Below are 17,425 nucleotides of genomic sequence, written 5' to 3'. Positions count from 1 at the left end.
TAAATACAATTCCTTAATTAATTTATTTATTCAGGCATTATGCTAAGCGATTTGCCTGTACTATCTAATTTAATATTTCTTAATATTCTATATAGATACTTATTCCCATTTTAAGGATAAAGAGATTAAAGTTTAGAAAGATTAATGTCATGCTCAATGTATACAACCAGACAATGAATGAACTGGAACTGGATTCCAGTTATATCCAAATTCCAAACCCCTTGCTAAGTGGTCCATTCCCTGGGGGTAATGATATTTGCTAAGAATTCCACTTTACATTGATCTCCAGTCACATTCTTGGAAGATTTGATCCATTGATCATGGTTCTGCTATGTGAAATTACAAAAACTCATTTCTGTTTCATATAGAAACCCCTTAAATCATTGAAGACAGGTTTCAAGTTCATCCTATTTTTTTCCCCAACAAACATAATTTCCCCACAGGCTAGTAGCTGCAGATTTCTTAGAATTGTGACCAATTTTCTCTGGATTTACACTTTTTTTCAGTTTCCTTCTTGAAATGTGTCACCATGTACTAGACACGTATAGTGCCTGGCAACTTATTATCTCATCTGATGCCCACAAAACCATTGAATTATATATTATTCTCACTTTCACTGAAGAAACCATATCTTGGTGCAATGAAGACAATTAAGTCAGGATACCCAAAATGTAAGAGGCATAAAAGGATGGCAAACCAATTCTTCTGGAGTCCACCAGGCCAATTGTAAAAATAATTATTTCTCTATAAAAGGACAATAAACATTTGCTTATTGATAGAATATTTGAACATCAAACAACATTAAACTTATTTTCGATAAAGATGAACATTTATGTTCTTTGGAAACATACAACTAACTCACCTGTAGTTTTATTTATAACTAGGTATTCCCTTCCTTGTTTGAAGATAGTGCCCTAGTTGCCTAACTTCTCATGCCCAAAGGAATACAAGAAAACTCTTTTCACAGAAAACCAAGATCAACTCCAAGCTTGGTAGGTCTTCAGGAGCAAATACAGTTATTCCGTGGGGAGAGCGGAATAGGGGGAGATACGAAGAATACCGCCTTGAGACCAAATACAAAGAGCGAGAAGCTAACGACAAAGACATGGTTAGGTCTGCGAGATTGACGCAGGGAAAAGACGGAGGCAGTGTTCCTAGGGAACGCGCCCTATGACAGCCGCCCCTTTGTGCCTACGTGTGGGAGTGTGTGTGTGTGTTCATTCAACAAAATTTCAGTGCCTTTTGTTAATCGGCAGGCACTGCTCTGTGCTCTGGTAAAGAATACAAGCAGCATATAAGGTCTTCTGCTTTTAAAGAATTCACATCTTTATTCACATACACAATTTATGCATTGCTCACATGTATCCATTCATAATATCTATTCATTGACTACGTATATTCATGCATATATACATTATTGAGATTGGGATCAGATTCTTTCGGGCACGTTCTTTTTTCTCGTGTTCTGAGAAGTGGCTCTATCGATCCCACAGCCGCTGACACCTCCAGAAAACCAAGCATAACAACAACCACGATATGCCACATGCCCAAATGCTTCAAGTCACATATACACCCTTGGAAGGAGTTGGTGCAAGAGTGTTTTTATATGAGCTGGTTTTTCAGGCTCTTCTCCCAATAGGCACTTCAGACCAGCACATTATTTTGATTGAGATTCCTGCTGTTATTTTAATGTGCTGTTCATTATCACCATTAAGAAATCGACATAGAGGTTTATGTAGACCAAACAATTAAATAGAGACTTTTCCTCAAGGCCAGGATTAGGGTCTCTCCAAACCAGGTTTCAAGTGACAGATAAGGGAAGTGCCCTGAGGAATGAGATCCTCTTTGCATCTGGACTCCTTTCATAGCTCAGATAACGAGGTGGAGAATGAACTTTAAGTATTGGCATGACCAGCCATGACCCTTCTCAAGATCGGAAAAGGAGGTCTACATCTAACAAGACAGTTGTAATCAACTGATACACGTGACTTCTGTGTATTTTAATAAAAATAGTTATCTAGACTTAAAATGAATAGAAAGGCAAAAGTGCATTGTAATTGAGAAAATTAAAAAGCAGTTGGTTACCTAATGGTCTGTTCACTTTTGTTTCCCTACAGTGCTAGCTCTTCTGCAAGGTTTTCTTTAATATTCCCGGTATTTGCATGTTTACAAACCCCAGCGAGGTCGATCATTTTTCTTGCACATTTCTCCTTGGTCGACTTTCATTTTTATCAAAACTGAGTCGCAAATCTGTTACCAAAAACAAAAAACAATCCCTTCTATATTTCCCTAAGATGAGTATAACATAGTCCCCAAAGTGCCTTTCAAGACATGCTTGAAGGAGCCTCTGCTTTAACCACTGCGCCTGTTGCAGGATGCAGCAGAACTTGTTTACAATACCTTCCTATAACCAACTCATAACATTTTAATTCAATGGGATTTGTAACTCATGTTTCAGTTAAAAGTAAAATTATTGTGTTTCTCAGTTTGTGTGATTTTTTTGATAGAGTAGTACATTTATATGGTAATTTTCCAAAGATCAACTTTATTTATCGGTAAGAAGCTATTTCAAGATTGTTGTATATTTGCTTCTGAAACGTTATCACATCTAATTGCCTGATCTTATTTGGGTTGCAATCGTAGTCATTAATTAGTAGGAAGGTGAGGGACAGCATCATATCTAACTATGTGTTATGGCTGCTTTAATGAGGAAAATACCTGCCATCATTTTAAAGGCATTCTGTATACTTCACAAATACAGCTTGCTGTAGCATTCTCATTTAGACTGTGAACATCAAAGGAAATTGATGTCAGGTGTGAACAGAAGCTGTTGACTATATCTGCCTAGGAAACGGAGTGGTGTGTCTGGGTAGGAGAGATGAAGGGCAGCTTATAACATTAACGAAACTACAGGTAATTAGTGTAAGCTTTCAATGGTTGGTATGTCTGAGGAATTAAAACATGTTATTTGTATTTGTGTCCCAGAAAACTACAAAAGTTTAAGATATTTCTATTCTTTTCATTTTCTACTTCTATAGGAAGGTGCGAAATAAACAAAATTGAATAATGAACATCTATAGACAGAGACCACCCTTTAGAACCAAAAGAGAATATGTTTATAATTGTAATCAAAATAGCAACTTATGAGTTTCGGGTATGTCTTTGCTTCCTGCTATCTTATTAAATTCAAAGAAGCAAATTTATAAAAAAAGGTTGATTAATTAATGAAATTAAAGGTTTTGATAAGAATTTTTTCGAGAGCAAAATAAGTACCCTAAATTTACAATGTTTTTGAATGGATTTTTTAAAAGTAAGCTTAGATGTGGTGTGTGTGTGCAGGCAATGTGAGAAAATAATATTTATATTCCATAAAAGGTGCATAATACATTATATCAAAAATAAGCTTCCTTAAGCAATGCCAAACCACACATGTACATGGTAGGGTCAGGGAGGAAGTTTTCCTCTTCCCTTCTAGGTTCTTCTGATTGGTCTAAGAATTAAAACTGACATGAGATAGATTAACAGGAGAAAATCAAACAGAAGTTTAATAACATGTATACATGGGAGAGACCCAGAAAAACTGAGCAGCTCACCAAAATGGCTAAAACCCTAACCTTCAATACCATCTTCAGCTAAAGACAAAAGAGGCTGTTGAGGGGAGTGGTTTGGGGCTTCGAAGGGGAGGAAAGCATTTCACTTCAAGACGGAAAAGCAAATGTTTGTAAACGAATGTTTGCGGGACCAGGCAGAGATAACAGGACACAGATAACGTGAACTCTGATCTGTAGGTCCAGCCGAAGGATTTCCTCCACCAATCTAGCCCATATGCTTTGCAGATATCTCTGGGGATAGCTCTTTTCCAGGAAGAGGCCCTCTAACTAAATATTTTTTAGGCAGTTAGGGGGAAAGTCAAAGTTTCTTCCTGAGTCTTTTGGGCCATGATTGTTTTCAGATGGAAATAGTCCTCATGCCAAAGAGACATTTGGGGATGGAAAATTTTGCTTCCCTACAGTAGACTGTTGCAGCATCTAAGGGCTGTTGCAGCTTAAGGCACTTTCTACCATCTTGGGTGAAATTATCATTCCTGGATTGACCATTGGAAGCAATGTAACTGATAATAGCACACTGCTTTCCTTTCCTTTGAAAGGGTAGATTTCAGTTCCTAATCCATCTCTTTAATGTTCTGAAGTTCTTATCCTTCACCTTTTTACAGCAAGAACTTGTGAGGTATGCAGTGCTCTCTAGAAATAGGTTCCCAAGAAAAGGATGCCCCTCTGTGCTCGGTACTGCAGGTTTTCTGTTTTGAATAAATGATTTTAGTCATCATGCTTATGACACATGGGATTACTCTTTTCTTACTTTTAAAAAAATGTTTTATTGATGTAGAGTTGATTCACAATGTTGTGTTAGTTTCAGGTGTACAGCAAAGTGATATAGATATATAGAGAGAGATATATATCTATATATATAATTTTTCAGATTCCTTTCCCTTATAGGTCATTACGAAATATTGAGTATAGTTCCAGGATTACTCTTTATTTACACATACCAGTCACTTATTTGTAAATTTGGATGATTAGATCCAATTTTCTCCATTAACTATTGGTTGCAATCAGAAAGCTTTTGTCTCTGTAGGACAAAATCAATGGAACTGACATACCTCTGGCTTACTTAAAATTGTTGCTACTCCATGTACTAAACCCTTTAATTCTTGCCTACAGGGTCATAGTTTATCTGTTCCACTATCCCTTTGTGTAATAACATTTTTAGTGTCCAGTTTCCTAATATTTTTATATTTTCTAATTGTGTCAAGTAAGTCTCAAAATCTTATATACCTCTAAGTAGTCTAAATCTATACTGTCCAATATGGTAGCCTCTAGACACAGGTAGTTACTTAACTTTTAACTAATTAAAATTAAATTTAATTAAAAATTAGTTTCTCAGTTACATGAGCCACATTTCAAGTGCCCTACAGTCATATATTTTATAGAATATTTCTATCATCACAAGAAGTTCTTTGGACAGTCTTGGTGTAGATGATACAAACCTATATCATCTGTTAAGACAACCATTTTAATCATGGCTTCAAAAGTGTCCCATCTAAGGCAGGAAAACTTGTCTAAGGCACAAAACCAGCAAATGTCAGAGATTCAGTCCAGTTACCTACCTAATATTCTGGAGATTTGAAATATAACACTTTGGGATAACTAATCACAAGTTCTTTTCCTTTTTTTAGTTAAGATCTTTCATATTTACCTTTATCCAAGCTGAAGTAAAAATTAAATAGAGGTGTACATTTTGAGTTAGTAAAAATTTTACACATGGTCTGGACTGCATTGACTTTAGGAAAACACCAAATTTCCTAATGTATATTTGATTCTGTTGGCCTGAGTTACTTAGGCACTCTGACATCAGTCTTCTTGGTTTCCAATCCTAGAATTACCTCTTCCTAGCTAGGTGTGCAACTCAGAGGAGTCATTTAACTCCTTTATCCTAGCTTCTTCATTTGTAATGTAGACATAATAATATACTTACCTCTTAGAGCTGTTGTGAGGGTTAAATTAGTTAATATATATAAAGCACTTTAGGGAAATGGCTATAATAAGTATCCTATTTATGTATTTCCATAATAAATATCATATTTTTATATTTTCATTATGATTTTTATTGAATGGTAGGATAATCTGCTTAATTATTTTGCCACACCATATTAGAAACAAATATTAACTAAAGGCTGGAAGCTAACTTATGATATTGCTCCTGGAACAATGGACTTGTAAGTGCCAGCCTTCATGTGCCCATCCTCAGCTCAGTGTACCTGCAGCTATGACACAGTTTCAATGCAACATTTCAATGGAAAGAGGAGGCCAGATGCACAGTGGTTATGTGCCATAAAGTCAGGCAAACCTGGGTTTAAATCCAAGTTCTGTCGTTTAATGGCTCTTTATTATTGAATAAAATACTTATTTACTATAAGCCTCAGATACATTTTCTATTAAGAAGACCAAATTAATGCTTAGGGATTAATGTAATGGATTACTATTGGGAGGACTCAATATGTACTTAGCACAATTCCTGGGACACTGTACTCATTCCATTTGCTATAATTATTATGTTATTGATCTCAAATCACACTATAAGTCTGGAAGCTGCAGGTTGGAGACGTCATATCAGTTCATTGATTCATTTAACACATATTTCTTGATGTCCCAGGTTGCAATGCTCCAATTCAAGAAGGAACTAGTCAAGGTGTGGAAGATACAACAGGGAACAAGAATGCCAAGGATTCTTCTCTTAGATCTTATTTTCTAATGGGCAGGTGGGGGAATAGATTTTGAAAAATCAGATAATTGTAGTTGCTATGCAGAAAATTTAAATAAAATAATATGATAGAGGTGTCCAAGAATCTACTTTAAATTGCCCTTTCTGAGGAAGTGACACTAAAATTAAAATCTGAATAATAGAAAGGCTATACAAAGTAGCTTGTATTCCCATAGTCATGGGTTTATTAAATTTATTAAGTAGAGCTTCCATTCAATGATTCCATTCTGTTCAGGTATAGCTAGGAGTTGGAGAAATACAACTTTGGCTGTTACTTGAAATGGAAGCTCACTCGAGTAAATTTTCCTAAACCAACACAGTAATCTTTATTGTAACTTTCTATTCCAGAAACTGCATGAAGGACAACTTTGAGCATGAAAAAAATAACTACTCTAAACTCCCCGGAACTTTACTCTTTTGTAAGGCCCCATTAACAAACCATATTCTCTCCCCACCATTCATGTAGAATGGCCATCACTAGAGACACAGAGAAACTCCAAATTGCCAAGTCCCATAGGTATTTTTTTCCTCTCCTAATCCTATGAGGTATTATCTCTGCATTTTGCACTGTCGATCGCTCCTTGCTTCAAGTTCTCTACCATCTTGATTTCGGTCACACCTTATGCTCTTTGTTTTCCAATTCCTCTTTTTGTCTCTTCCTGCTCCTGAGTTATCTCCTTAACTTTGATGGTTCCAATTACTATCTGTAGGTTAACAACTCCCAAGGCTACAGTCCCAGCTCCAAACACTTCCCTGAGTTTCAGAATCATGTCCAATAGCGTAGTGCACATTTCCACCTGGATATTTTACGAGAACATCAGCTTCTCACCAAGCTGACCTCCTCTCCCCCTCCGGCTCCCAAACTCACTCACCTCCCATGGTCGCCCTCACAGGGGATGGCAGGGTCATGACCCCAGCCTCCCAGGTTGGAAATGTGGCCTCATTTTACAGATTGTCCCTTTTTCTAGTATCGTAGGTGCAATTTGAACCAACTCTCAAAATTAAGTCTTCTCAGTGAGCAATAGCATTTATAAACAGTATTTACATGTTATAGATACTTTTCCCCTACAGGAAGAATCTGAAAAAGATTGGATATATATATATATCTGTGTAACTGATTTGCTTTGCTGTGCACCTGAAACTGACACAACACTGTAAATCAACTATACCCCATATGTATATGAGACTATATGAAAATTAAAATAAAACAGCACAAAATTAAATTAAATTAAAAAGTTATAGACAAGTGAATTTCCAAGCGATGTCAAGTATGTCGACCGCTATAGATGCCAGGGTACAGAGGACACCAGAGGACTGATCTGTGGCAGGAAGGGCAACTCTGCCTGTTTTTTAATAGACGTGTTCTTCCTTCACTTTTAATTTGACAGTAGAGGAAACATCACAACCATTCCTGGTAGCTGATGATACTTTGTACATATTCTCTACCTATAGTTTTTCTTATAGAAAAGCCTGTAGATTTGGGGGAGGGAGACATAGAATTTACTTAAGCCTGAAAAAGGAAAAAATGTGAGTACAAATATGGAAAATATAAAAGATGGAATGTGTTGGGACAATGTGTCCTGGAGAACAGATGGCTGTTGGAGAGAGATGATTAAATAACTGTCCTCAAAAAAAAGGAGAGTCTATAATAAGAAGGCTCTATAGAAATCTTCCCAGAAAGCTAAGGAAGAGAAATTTAAACTAGGTGTTGAACTGAATGTGTCTATTTCTTTTTTCTTTTCCAGAGCCCAGAGCCTCTGGCTAACTGGGCATGTCCTATGCTTCAGTTTCTTTGGTTCATTTGTCTGAGCAAAACAAAACATCGGTAAGACAATTCTAAACAGCTTTCTTCTTTCGAGGCAAATCATCTCCATGTTTTTAAAACTTTGTTCTCAGCTGCTTCATCCCTTTTACAATCTTCTATTGTCCTTAGATTTTTTCTTTTCAATTAAAAAATTAAATTGTGCAATCGTTATTTTTATCTTCCCCGATAAATTAGCCTCTGGTGTCGTCTACAGAGCACAGAGATACACAATAAATAGTGCCAAGCCCACCACTACAGAAATACTCCAAAGAGCATTAATCCCTATTAATTTCAATAAAAATCTAAATCCCACCTTAGAAACTCAGCCAAATTGAGCAGAAAAAATTAATTTCATTAACTATTCACCAACCACACATTTTAAATAGTTCAAAATGTATTTTACATATTCACCATTCTGGACATGAAGGGGTGAGGGCATGAGCTAATAATACCAAAGTAGAAAATGTAATTTCTGCATGAGCCTCTTTGTTTCTCTTAGAAAAATAGATATCCCTCTCATTGATCTCAAACTGATATACCCCTAAAATCCGAGCTTGTCTTTTTGTAGATATGAATCATCTGGTCACAGGAAGATCAAGAAGATTTGCTGAATGCACGATCCCGTGGACACCACAATGAAAACATTCCAAAGCATGTAGCCAACTGAAGACAGGTCAATATGGTGGTTTTAAAGCATTTCCTCAAAGTCTTTGACACTTCTTCCATCAAAAGGTGAAGTCTAAGTCCTCCCTCTTGAATATGGCCAACCTTAGTGACTCGTTTTAATATAATACATCAGAAGTAACATGTCACCACTTCAGAGGTTAGGTTAGAAAGAGTTCTACCCAGCTTTCCCTCTTGGGACACAGGTCCCTTGGAATGAGCCAGCATGTGGTAACGAAGCCCAGCAGCCACATGAGAAGGTGATGTGTAGGTGTTCTAGCCACAGTCAGAGCTGAATTCCAGCTGATAGGAAGTATCCAGAGTCAGCTAGCTGCCTTTGAGCTATTCCAGCTAAATCCCATGGGAGCAGAGATAAGCTGTCACCATGAGCCCTGCCCCAATTTCAGATTTGGTGAATAAAATGGGTCATTGTTTTTATTTTAAGCCACTGAGATTTGGGATGATTTGCTACTTAGAAATAGTTCAAGGGAACAGTCAGTAGAACTAATTTCTCCTCCACAAAATAAATACTTTGCCTATAACAACAATCCCTTACTTGTCTATAATAATGCATTTTCTTTTCTTGTTTTTTTTTTTAATCAAGGGATAGTTGATGTACAATATTGTATAAGTTTCAGGTGTACAACATCGTGATTCACAATTTTTAAAGGTAATATTCTACTTATAGCTATTATAATTGAAAAATATTGGCTATATTCCATGTGTTTTACAATATATCCTTACAGCTTATTTATTTTATACATAGTATAATAATGTATCTCCCATCAGCACTGGAGCTTCTGGGAGCTCCCATTCTGAAGAATAAGAACAATTCCTGTATAGGTTTCACATGGTAAAAATCCAATGGGAAGGATACATTGTTTGTTCCTTTCCCATTGTACATTCTATTTAGTACAGCCCTGGGCATTCTTCAGGCACAAGGACGACCCTCCTGCCCTGCTACCCTAACTGTTGAACGTTGGTGCAGATATTCACCAGGGTGTTAGCGACCTGTGATCATTACACTCACCTCAGCGAGGCCCCTGAGCTCCTGGTTGTGTTGTGCTCTTCATATTAGATGTGTGGCCACATTTTGAAGCTAAAAATTAACACGCGTGGTCTAATAAAGACAGGGACGACATAAAGTATACATTAAGTTACAATTAGTTGTACATTTAACAGATACACTTTAATAAAGTATACAATATAATTCAAGAGTGGCAAAATTATTGTATTTGTTTCCTAAGTCTGCCATAACAAAGTACCAGGGACCAAGTGGCTTAAAGAACAGCAACTTATTTTCCCACAGTCCAGGAGACCAGAAGCTGGAGATCAAGGTATCTGCAGCATCGGTTTCTTCTAAGGCTTTACTCCTTGACTGTGCATGTTTGTCTTCTCCCTGTGTCTTCATGTAGTCTTCCCTCTGTGTGCGTCTATGTCCTAATCTCCTCTTCTTATAAGGACAGAAGTCCTATTAGATTAGGAGTCGCCCTCATGACCTCATTTTCCCTTAATTACCTCTTTAAAGATGCTACCAACAAATAAATACATTCTGATGCATTGGGAGTTAGGGCTGCAACATGAGTTTCGAGGGAACACGACCCAGCCTCTAACAATTGTGAAGGAGAATTATACATCAGTGTCTTCCTTCTATTTTTTCAAGTATCACACTTCAACCTTTATGGCACATGCTATTTGCCAGGCCTGTACTCAGTGTTTTACGTGTACTACTTCATTGACACCTTGTGAAGTGGTTAGTTTATGTTCATTTTACAGAAAAGGAACCAAAGCTTTAGAGAGATGGTTTAATTCCCCCAAGATAAGGCAGCCAGCTTGTAAATGGTCATATCCTAGTCTGTGTGACTCTGAAGACCTTTCTATTTCCATCAAATCATGTGTGTATCCTGACAGGTTCATTCCCATTGGGTTTTCATTTAATGACCGAAAAGACCCAATCATTGAGCCACTAGGGTGTCAACTTAGCAGCACTTAAGAACATCCCCCTCCGAACATGTTTATTTTACTAACTCCCGAAATATGTAATTTTTGATCATGAAATATCATATATCAGAAGAAGTCAACAGAAGAAATATTTAAGTGGCTGATGAAGTGAAAATAAACTAATTTTGCCATTACTCATTATATATTGTCTAGAGAAGAAACCATATAAAGTTAGAATATAGATATATGTACATGTACATACGTACATGTACATGTATAGTCATGGTGGTAATATTTATCTCGCAGAAACTGGCAAATGCTATAATCCAGGGCTTTTCTCTGGAGAGCTGGTTGTTAGGCGTGTACCACCACGCCATGGCTACAAAGTATTAAAGTGCAAGACTTTCATATTCTCAAAAAGAAACTTCATGCCAACACAAAACCAAACAAAATGGGCTATGTGAAGAAATGTTTTAAAAATTAAAAACAGAAATCATGGAATAAAATATATCAATAGACAAATCTATCACATAAATAAACATAAGTGTGCTAAGCTAGTCTGTGCAATGTAAAAAGGCTCTCACTGGGTTTCAACCAAAACCCAATTACATACTATATACAAGATGCTCCCTGACCACCACTCCCTAAGAAATGACTTAAAACACTAAAAAAATTAAAAAATGAAAATGTGCAAAGGAATGTCTGGCAAGTGTACACAAAATGAAAGTAGAGTTCATAATCTTAATACTGTTGGATGAAGTGTTACCAGAAACTGGTAACAGTGTCTGTCCCCAGGAGAGGGATAATAATTGTAGGTTAAGTGATTAAGGGGCACTACATTTCATTTTGGATATTTTAAGATTAGTAGCATGTGTTTTATTACTTATAAAAACTAAATAGAATAATATATTCTTTAAAGTGATTATTCTCATAAACCTGTGCTTCTGAGACATTTCTATTCATCAGATATAGGCGGAGAGCTTGTTAAAATGCAGATTGCCAGGCTCCGTTAATATGCAATTCTTCTTTGGTAGACCTGGGAGAGAGGTCACGGTTCTGAATTTTTTATAAAACCCATATGTGAGTCTCAGTCCAACTTGAGAACCAATGAGACAGCCTACTCCTGGGAGAGAGAGAGGCAGAGGCAGCTGACTTCGGGCAGTACCTCCCAACAACAAAAGAGCCTGTTAGGACTTAAGAGGGGATTAGGGCCTGTGATTATCCAAGGAGGAGCAGAGTGTCCTCAATCACAAGAAAGGGAGCTCCCTTTTGCAGAGGTATTCACACGCCCAGTAGAAACCAGGACAAGCACATTCAGATTTTGGCATTGTCACATCACCACCTTTTTCCTTCTCTTGAGCCTCACCTCCCAACCTCACTGAACTGGCAACTCCTCCTGGAGGTTCCTCTCCAAAGCACTTCAGAACTCCAGGCTTCAAACTTGCCACTGCTGTTCCCTGAAATCCACCCAACTAATATTCCATTGTCCAGTCTTTGCCATTGTAGACATGATCAACTACAATAACAATGGCTTACATGTCAATAAATCTTCACAATGTATATATCTTCTCTCATTTATTATTTCATTTGAGACTTCCTACAAAAATGTCGCATAATTGTTTTGAATAAAAGTCACTTAGAGGGACTTCCCTGGCGGTCCAGTGGTTAAGACTTCTTCGCCTTCCAATGCAGAGGGTGCGGGTTCGATCCCTGGTCAGGAAGCTAAGATCCCACATGGCTCGTGGCCAAAAAACCAAAACAGAAAACAGAAACAATATTGTAACAAATTCAATAAAGACTTTAAAAATGGTCCACGTCAAAAAAAACCTTTAAAAAAAAAAAAGAGTCACTTAGAAATGGCTGATGTCTTAAATGACCACACATGTCGAAGTGACAAATAATGATCGATGTTAAAATGTTTAGCCATTACACAATTTTTATAGGACAGATGCTGGGATCGAGGGGACTTTTCCAACACTCAACTAATTCCATATAGGTAGCTGCTTATAATGGCTGTGGATGCTGGGTATTAGGCAATTAGATGCTTTTGTAGGAACCTCAGGTCAAATAGCATTAAAATATTTGTTCAACAAAGATCTTTTAATTTCTATTTGAGTCAAGTTCAGCTCCCACTTCTGTGAACATCCACTTTGCATCTCCCCATTCCAGGAGTGGCAGAGGAAATCACCCACAGGGCTGGCCATGGGTGGATGGTAATGGACACCACCTGTAGCACATACCAGGGATGGAAAACTTCAGAGAACTGACAACTCTTTAAGCGAGGAGCTTTGCGGCATCTTGCCCAACACCTGCAACACGGCCTGGCATAGGATAAATCCTAAGATCCCCATTTGGAATTTTGGATGCACCATGAAATCACCTGGAGAGCTTGTAAAGACACAGAGGATGCCTGAGTCCTTCCCTCAGGAATTCTGATTTAACTGGTCTAGGATGTCACCTGGCACAGGGATTTCTAAAATCTCCTCTGAGGATTTCAGTGTGCAGTGAAATTTGCAAAGTACTCTCCCAAAGCACAGTTTGTCCACTAAGGGCTCCTAAGTTTGAAGTTCAGAGTAGGGGTAGAGGTGAATTTTGCACCTCCTTTTTAACAAATGATGGCGTATCCCGTTGATGAAGCTCTGCATTTTGGGTTTGATTTCCACCTTCCCAGTCAGGTCCAGCTAATCCAAGATTTAAATTTTTTCTCTTTTTTTTATTGAAGTATAGTTGATGTATAATATGACATAAATTATAGATGTACAATCTAGCGATTCACAATTTTTAAAGGTTATACTCCATTTATAGTTATAAAATTCTTGTTATATTTCCGGTATTGTACAATTAATATAACCTTGTAGCTTATTTTATTTTATTTATTTTTGGAGGGGTGGGATCAAGGGAAGGATTTTATTTCAAATGTTTTATTATCAAAGTTTTAAACATACAGAAAGGTTGCAGTAAATCTCACTAAGTCCTATAATTAATATTTTACTATGTTTGTTTTATCATATCTTTTTATCTATCTGTAGGGAAGGGATTTTTAAAGACGAAAAACACTCCTAGAGCATGTTTGTATGCCTAGAGCGTGATTCAATAGCTAGGGAAGATTTCTGATATAGGGAAGAAAGTGGATAACCAAGCGAAAAAATGGAGTCCTTGAGAACTGAGGGAGGGGAACAGGATTCAGAGGGTAAACAGGTAAAGGGATTGCCTTCTGTTGTTACAGAAAGGAAAAAAAGAGGAAATGGTTATAGAATCACGTAAGTCTGTGGATTTAATACTGGGAAAATGTAGCAGGCACTATACTACTGTTTAACTAACAGCTTAGACCCTCTTCTATTGCTAATAGAACCCAAAATTTGGCACCAATGGGCTCAGACCAGGGGGATTAATATTGGTCTAAGTCAATCAAGACTATTACATCCCCCTTTGCCAGATACTAACTCTCCCACCATATCTTGATTCCTTGTAGCTTACTCTATACCTAACAGTTCATACCTCTTAATCCCATACCCCTATATTGCCCCTCCTCCCTTTCCTTTCCCCACTGGTAACCACTGCTTTGTTTTCTATGTCTCTGAGTCTGTTTCTGTTTTGCTATATATATTCATTTGTTTTATTTTTTTAGATTGAACATATAAGTGATAGCATGCAGTATGTGTCTTTCTCTGTCTGACTTACTTCACTAAACATAATGGCCCCCAAGTTCATCCATGTTGCTGCATATGACAGAATTTCATTTTTATGGCTGAGTAGTATTCTGTTGTGTATATATATATATATCACATATACATCACATCTTCTTTATCCATTCATCTGTTGATGGACACTTAGGTTACTTCCATATCTTGCCTGTTGTAAATAGTTATGCTATGAACACTGGAGTACGCTTAGCTTTTCGAATTAGTGTTTTCATTTCTTTCAGATATTTACCCAGCAGTGGGATTGCTGGATCATATAGTAGTTCTGTTTTTAGTTTTTTGGGAAACCTCCATACTGTTCTCCACAGTGACTATACCAGTCTACATTCCCACCAACAGTGCACAAGGGTTCTGTTTTCCCCACGTCGTCCCTAATATTTGTTATTCTTAGACTTTTTGATGATGGCCATTCTGACAGATGAGAGGGGATACCTGATTGTGGTTTTGATTTGCATTTCCCTGATGATTAACGATGTTGAGCACCTTTTCATGTGCCTATTGGCAAGAATTAAATATTTTTCCAAAGTAAAGAATCACAGGGCTTCCCTGGTTGCACAGTGGTTGAGAGTCCGCCTGCCGATGCAGGGGATGCGGGTTCGTGCCCCGGTCCGGGAGGATCCCGCATGCCGCGGAGCGGCTGGGCCCGTGAGCCATGGCCGCTGAGCCTGCGCGTCCGGAACCTGTGCTCCGCAACGGGAGAGGCCACAACAGTGAAGGGCCCGTGTACAGAAAAAAAAAAAAAAATCACATACAGATGATCTATTTTAAGATCAACTCAAAGCAGATATCCTTTCTATTGGTTCACATATTATAAAAACATTAAGTGTGAATCTGCTAGGTACTAGGATTGGGGATACAATAATTACCAAGTCGGATGTAGCTTCTGCTCATATAAGCTTCCTTGCCTATGGCATCTCAGTACATTTTGAGTCCTCTGCAGGCTGGGGAACTCATTCAATTTTAATATAAATTCCATGTCAGACACTATCCTAAGCACTTTGCATGTACTATCTAATTTATTTCATAGTCTATACAGATGTATTTATCCTTATTACCATATTATGTACATACATTTAGAGACGTACCTGCCCATATGTATGCAGCCAGCAATGGCTAGGAACAAGATCCAAATGCAGGTCCATCTGACTTCAAAACTCATGCTTTCTTCACCTTGTTCTTTTTTTTTTGAAGAGTTGTAATTGCTCAGAATTCTGAAAGCTTACACTGATCTACAATCCACTGCCTAAAAAATTTGGACTGCTCTCATGGTTCCACCATCTAAAACCACACCAGGCAGGCCCTCTGACATGGTAAATTTTCAGATATTGGAACCTAATGTTATCTATGTTCAATCTGGTTGTTTTTTCACTCCAGATGTCAACCAGCCTGGTCATTTGTCTCTGGATTTACGCTCACTGACCAATGACCTGCAAATTCTATCTTGGAGGACTGTATGTATCTTTATTATGCCCGGTGATTTGCTAATTGCTTTCACATACTGTCTTGTTTGATATTCACAAAACCCTTGCCTAAAGTATTATGCCCTTTGCTGAGGGGAACAGGGACCAGTGAGATTAGATAAGGTTACCCAGCAAGTAGGGGCCATGGATGCATGTCTCTGTCTTCAAGTCTGGAAGGATGGGGGGCGTTTGGGGTAAGGCAGATGTAACCACTGGATTTCACTGAATCAACAGGGCCATGGATCGATTTTTTTAATACATTATCCAACTAAGTCATATCATTCAGTGCCTCGATATGGTAAACAATTTTTTTTTTAGAAAAGCCAGGAAATAATTATAAAATCAAGGTACTCTTACACCTTTGGAAAGAAGACTGAAGAGGCAAAGGGATGTTTCTGAGATGTTGACAGCAATATTCAGTGTGGTGGTGTTTGTTTTATAATCATTATTAGATATGTTTTGCACTTTTCTAGTTGTATGCTCTATATCACAAGGAAAAAAGAACTGGCTCTGATGCTTCATGAGGAAAAGTTATAACTATTATCAGTGGTGCATGTAAAAATAAGTGGGATATTTCTATTTCTTTAGAAACAGAGAGGAAGATAGGTCATAGTCACAATTATAATGACTGCAAATAAGTTAAATATGATTCATCAAAACAAGCTACCATGTTCTCAAGATGAAGTTGTGATCTAAACACACAGAAGGGAAAAACTTTATCTTTGTTATCCTTATTTGTGCTATAAGAAGATTTTTTTTTTTACTCCAAGCCACATCTCTAATGATGGCGCTAATAACGGCACCTGAAACCTATAGGCCATTCAGCTCGAGTTATCACATGAGTGTCACCCAAGCGTCCTGGCTCTCAGAAGGGTTATGTCACTGAGTAGCTTAACAAAGTCCCACCTCTGTTCTCGAGGATGCAAGCACAGAGGCAGCTCGGGCATGTTGACATTGTCATGACCTGCTTCTCCATTCAGAATATCAATTAAGAAAGGAAAAATTTATGAAATTCAGAAAAAATGCTCTGAAAAAAAACAATCATTTTTCAGTGACTACAATGGCAGTAATCATGTTTGAGAATTCAATAACATATACTCAAGAACAGGATAAAAAAAATAAAATTGATGGGCCTTATTTTAAAAATAATGATTAGTATTATTTTATCGTCTCTAGAGGAATAATGAGTGTGCTTTAAATAGCATGAACAAAAATAAACCATCACTTTTCCAAGTCAATTGCAAGGGAAACATACCCTATCTACATGTCCATGTTTTCTCAAAATTTTGACACTTTCTAGAACTCTGCAATTATAGCCATGTACATCCAAAGCCTAGCCTGTGAATCGAAATACCAAAGCCGGGGCTTGACTTTTTCATATAAATAATATCTAGGTGTGTGCCAATGTGAATAGATGATTCGCCAGTTGAAATTGTCTGATTCAAATTGCTTAAGCTTTTATTCATACCTAGAATCCAAGGAATTACACACACACACACACACACACACACACACACACACACACACACACACAC

Source organism: Monodon monoceros, unplaced genomic scaffold (assembly GCF_005190385.1).
Source record: "Monodon monoceros isolate NGI ecotype Baffin Bay Population unplaced genomic scaffold, NGI_Narwhal_1 Super_Scaffold_19, whole genome shotgun sequence".
Classification (NCBI taxonomy): Eukaryota; Metazoa; Chordata; class Mammalia; order Artiodactyla; family Monodontidae; genus Monodon; species Monodon monoceros.
The sequence above is the reverse complement of the archived record's forward strand: the minus strand, read 5'-3'. Positions refer to the sequence as shown.